General features: G+C 53.7%; 1 long non-coding RNA gene across 1 annotated transcript; it reads right to left on the reverse strand.

Moving 5' to 3' along the window:
* Positions 1-427: 427 nt before the first annotated feature.
* On the reverse strand, positions 428-5,052 carry LOC103549288 (uncharacterized). Its single transcript, XR_011529558.1, has 3 exons — positions 3,073-5,052; positions 2,821-2,958; positions 428-1,665 (listed from the first exon to the last, which is right to left on the reverse strand). It is a non-coding gene; the product is annotated as an uncharacterized lncRNA (long non-coding RNA).
* Between the last annotated feature and the right edge of the window lie 423 nt (positions 5,053-5,475).

Raw genomic sequence — 5,475 nt, forward strand, 5'->3', positions numbered from 1 at the left:
TCATCATGCGACTCCCCCCTGACACGCTTCTCCCAAGACACACCTGGGAGGAGGATGACCTCACTGTCTCTCCTCACCAAGAATTGCTCCCTCTGTGAACATGTCCCCGCTCAGGCCAGTCCTTCACAGGGCTCAGCTCGCCCCTGTGCATGCAGGGAAGGCTGCGTCCCTCGGCTTGCCACCCACCTCTCTTCTTCCCCACCCAACGTTGCTGTCTAATGCACACAGGTGCTGGGCTCCTGACACCAGCACCTGTCTGCTGGGAACACGCCACCTGCCATCTCCCGGAATAAATAAGGGAGCCACACCGGAAGCCTGCACATGTTCCTCAGGGTCACCCACAAGCTGGTGACAGAGCTGTCTTCATTTTCTGTGCTCTCAGGATACCCTTTTAATACTCAGCCATGAACTTGTTCCTTGTTGGGGAAAAAAAAGGTGAGAGATATTATTCTTCAATTAAAAATTTAAAGGAAAAAGATTTGAAGAAATGCCAAGGAAGGGGGAGGAGAAGAGGGTAAATGGAAATCAGAGCACCGGGGGAATTTTAACTAAGGTATCATTCAGAGGGGCAGTGGAGGAGGGTCTGCTCAGAGACAGCCCTTTTAAGGCTGCACAGTGGCCCCTGGAAAACCAGGCCGGCCTCCAGTGCAAGGGGCTGCCTCCCATGGCCCTGCTCCAGGGCTCCCTACGGGCTCTAAGGATAGAGCCGTGGCTCGCCGGGAAGGCGAGGGTGGCGGCTGATGATGGAGATGGTGTGCTCTGACCCAGCCCTGTCTCGCGTCCAGCACAGCAGCCCCCGCCCTCCACCACCAGCTGCGGCAAACAACAAAAAGAAAGGAGACTGCCAAGTGCCATGGTCCCCACTGAGCCCTGGAAGGATGAGCACTTTGCTGGATGGCAGCGCGCAGAGGAAGCGTGTGCTGGGGCTTGCTGGTGTTGAATATTTGATGGAGGCAGCTGTCAAGTGCTGATCCTCGTATAGGAGACACAAGCAAGCTGCTCTGCCCGTAGGAATGGGGTCAGAGGGGGATGGGAAAAGCCGAACTTTCACTATAACCCAGTCAGGTCTGTGTCATATCCTCATCCTACAGATATGACAACAGACGCCCCGAGAGGCTGTCACTTGCCAAGGTCACACAGTAACTGGGGGAGCTGGGATTTGAACCCAGGACTCCAAGCCCCCTTTTTTCCCCACTGCCCATGCTGCCCTCCAAACAACTCAGCAGGCAGCACTGCTGTAATGTGTCATCTAAAGCTGTGGCCGGAGGAAGGCAGGAAGGAGAGGCCACAGCCACTTCCTCCTGGCAGGTGAGCAAGCCCCTTACCGATTCCCACCACGCCTCTGGCAGGAAAACCCAGCAAGTGCAGAATCCTCTCCTGGGGCTGGACACACCCCATGACGTGTCTGGGGGATGAGCGGATGCTTCTGTTGTGAGAGCATCAAGGCCAAGGCCTTGTCTCACGGTGCTGAGACACACAGCGGAGCCAGGCTCCTTCTTGGAGCACGAGGAAGATGCACACGACGAAGCATGAGACTGGGCTGCCTGCGGAACCTGGGTGGGGTCAGTTCTCACCGGTCTGGGGAAGCGCCTGGCTGGTTTCAGTTCAGGATGCCGCCAGGTGGGGAGGAGCTGCTCTTCGTAGTCTTGCTGGGTTATGATGAACCTGGGGGAGGCCAGAGCCAGTGCTTCCTGATCAAATCCTGTCTCCCAGTGGTCTGCTTCCCTAGGAGAGCTAATGCCCCAGGGGAGGGGAGAGTCTGGGTTTGGCCTTAATGTCCTGTGGACCGGATTCTACTGATATCTCCCCAGAAGCTTCTTAGACACAAGAAGGGCCATTGCAGAGTGCGGGGAGCCACGGAAGATCCCAGGGTTGATGCCAGGCTGATGGGGTGAATTTGTCTGACTTCTTACTCTAAGAGAGTGGGAGGGGAAGAAGGCAGAAGACAGATATGGGTGGGGTATCTGCCTGGCCAGGTTTTATGGCAGAGGGCAGCGGGGGGTGGGTAATGGGGGGCGGGTCAAGGTTAGCATGAGGTCTGTGCAGCTGAAGGTGCTGCTGCCAGCGAGAAGCCCCCCTCACACTTATCTTCATCTGTTGCCATTAAAGAGTCTGTGGTTTCCATGGAAACCAAAGCGCCTGGTCTAGGCATTGGGGGATCCTCTTGCTCCTCTTTCTGTCTCTGCATTCACCCCCTTTTCTCACTTCTATGCTCCCCCCTTCTTCCTCCACATCTCTGTCTTCCCCCGGACTATCCCCCCATTCATTTAGCCCTGCCTTCCTTCCTTCCTTCCTTCGTGCACATCCCTGCTTGTGCCTGTTTGAAATAAGGACACACACTGGAGACACTGCTGTGCTAGCTCAGGGCCTCTTGACCTTGGCTGCTGTGGCACACACTGCCAGTTGGCCCCACTATTCTGTTCTACCTTTCTGCCAATTTTTGGCTGGGCATAAGACCACCTGGAATAAAGACTACACTTTATATCTAAGTGTGGTGCTAGGACTAAGTTCTGGCCAAAGGGAGGTCAGAAGTGTGTCCTATGCAGACTTGGTTTTCCATCTTCCTTGTCTAGCAGGTGATGATGGCTGGGGCTCATGCAGCCATTCTGGCCTATGAAATACATTAGAGTCAGTTTCTATACCTCCCAGGATTTGCTACACCATGGTTTCTCTGCTCATTGCCACTCATGATCCTCTGAGAGGATCACCTAACACCAACCATATTCTTGTAGGCCACAGAAGAGTTTCAGTTTTTTAAAGAGAGGCTGGTTGAGCTCCAAGTCATCTTGTGGCAGAGGTTAGAGTTCTGTGACATCTCACCTGCTTGGCTGGGCTGGGTCCATCGTGGCAGATGTTCCCGGTTCCTCACGTGGCTTGCAGGCACAACTCGACAGCATGTTGCTTCATGCCTCACACCATATGCCTCTCACCTCCTGCCCCAGGGCTCCCCTGTTGCTGCTGAGGAGCAAGACACCACGTGACCTGCTCACCCAAGCAGGTACTGGGCCAGGCCCATTGGGCTGTAGGCTGAGATGGGCAGGTTGCGAGCCCCACTGACTCATACTCACTCACCGCTGGCTCCATGTGCCGTGGTTCAGGCTGCAGATGCTTCTGCTGCTGTTTGGGGATCTGGCTTTCCTTTGTGGGCGACGCCAGACAGAGCCACTTGGAAGCGTGGGGGTCCTGATGCTCTGTGCAGCCCACTTTGACCAATGGGAGATATGACCAGGCAGACAAATTCTTCTCTCTTCCTCCTTCCACATTTATTGGTCCAAGCCCCAATAGACGTTTCTGGAAACATCCAACAAGACTAAACAATTGGCTGCATTTGTCAAAAGCTGTGGCCAGCTTGGTAACACACCCCCTTTGTATTTACTCCCTCATTCTCGGCCTCCCCTCTCTTTTTCCCTCCCTCTTGCTTCCTGAGGTTGCACTCCCCAATAAAGTGTTGGTGCATTTGTTTCCCCATCAAGGTCTGGTTTCCAGGGAACCTGGGCTAAAATAGGGAGACACACGGAAGAAGGCAAAGAAGCCATGTGGAAGGAGCAAAGCCCTGAGACCAGTGGAGCCTGGCACCCACCCTGGACCATGAGCCTCTCAGCTTTTTATCCGAGAGAGAAACAAATGTCTGCCATATTGAAGCCACAGCTATTTGGGATTTTCTGTCACCTGCAACCTTATCACAATAAATGCAGCTGCGTGTGAGAACCACCTCCGGGCTGCAGCTCCCGGGAACAGCCACTGGCCCATGGTTAAAACACTTTTATCCCCTCTCATTCCTATTTCACTTTCACTGGCCTTGCCTTATTTTGATCCTTACAACATCCTGATGAGGCAGGTTGAACAGGTATAATTATTCCCCTCCGTTCACCCCCTCTTCCTACCCAACTCCCTACTTAAAGGATAAAGACATGATATCTCTTGGAAGTTACGTGATTTGCCTAAGGGCAGGAGCTAAGGAGAGAATATCCCTGGCCTTCTGGCTTCCAGGCCATTAAACCAGCACCATCATTTCAAACTCCCCTTCAGAGGTCACACGGTTTGTCCCCAAATTTCCAGTTCTCCTTCCAGGCGCAGCCGGGACTGCCTTTCCTGCCCCCTTGAAGTTAGAAGTGGCCTTGTGTCTGGCTGAGGCCAAAGCAATGCACACAGAAGCCATATGTGCCCAGACAGAAGCTCCGGAAGGCAGTGGTGATTGACCGGGCATTTCTTCGCATCTGGCCTGGGGACCAGCAGCCCTGGGGATGGTGCTTGCTCTGGCCACTCAGGTCCTGGGGTGAGGCTGGCGTGGAGAAGGGCCCCGGCCCACTCTTAAAGGATGTGTAGTGAGAAAGAGAAGTAAACCTTTTGGGTGTTAAGCCACTGGGATTGGGAGTGTTTCTTTACAGCAGCATAACCCAGCCCAGCCTGACCACTATATGCATTAAATGGACAGGTCCAGTTCAGAGACTTTGGCTCATTTCAATTTGTTTTTAAAGGGGACAAATCAAAGCTAGTTTTATTAAAATATCAAAGATCTTCTCAGATTCCGACAGCCCTGAGACCCTCAGGAAGGGTGTGTCTGTGCTGCCTGAGGCATTCACAGCGAGGGTTCTGGAAAACCTTCAAGATCATGAAAGGATGTGCTTCCATATTTCAGCTCTCACAGGCTGCCACAGAGAGAGTGGTTTCCAGGTTTCTGCCATCAAGTGGAACTTTCCAACGGCCCCACCTGACAGTCAGGTTAGACATGCTGACTGCCCACAATTGGTTCTTAAAAAATGTTTTTCTAACATGCAAGGAATTTACAGTTTTAGACTTAGGAAGAGACAGATGACTCAACGAAGGCAACAGACGCATCTGCACGCTCTCCTCCAGCTCCGAAGAAACCCTGCTGCACTGAATCCCCTCTGTGCCCTGGGTGGAGAGGGCTGGGAAAGGGGGAACAATCCTGCCCTCCTTCGAACCCCGCGGCCTGCCTGGAGGCAGCACACCTCCCAGGAAAAGGATCGGCAGAGTCCCTTTACAGTGACTGTAGACGTGGCTCGGATAGAAGAGAGAGTTGGCCTCCACGGGGGCGGGACAGGCCCAACACACGCTGGCCCTTTCTTTGAGAAACTACGCCAAGATCAGGGCTGTGTTTCCTGAGCAAACCCTTGGCCCAGGAGAATTAAACACTTCGAGAAGGACATGGAATCATCACTGAAAACAGTAAGCTCTTTGCTGAGGAAAAGGGACCTACGGCTCTATTGAGCTTGTAATCCTTGTGCATGGCAGGCCTGTTCAGAGCTGACCCTGGCCTTGCCCAGAGCCCCCAGGCAGTCTCCCAGTGTCCAGCCCCGTGTGCCATCTGCCCATGGCCTGCACGCCTTCTCTCGGCTTCTCTGTCTTTGCAACCCTTCAGAGCTACTCCGAGCCCACCTCCTCCACACGACTCTGAGGCACTCAGCTCCTCCTGGCCATAAGACATTACTCTATTTCAAGCCAGTTTCAGAA

Source organism: Equus przewalskii, chromosome 19 (assembly GCF_037783145.1).
Source record: "Equus przewalskii isolate Varuska chromosome 19, EquPr2, whole genome shotgun sequence".
NCBI classification, from domain to species: domain Eukaryota; kingdom Metazoa; phylum Chordata; class Mammalia; order Perissodactyla; family Equidae; genus Equus; species Equus przewalskii.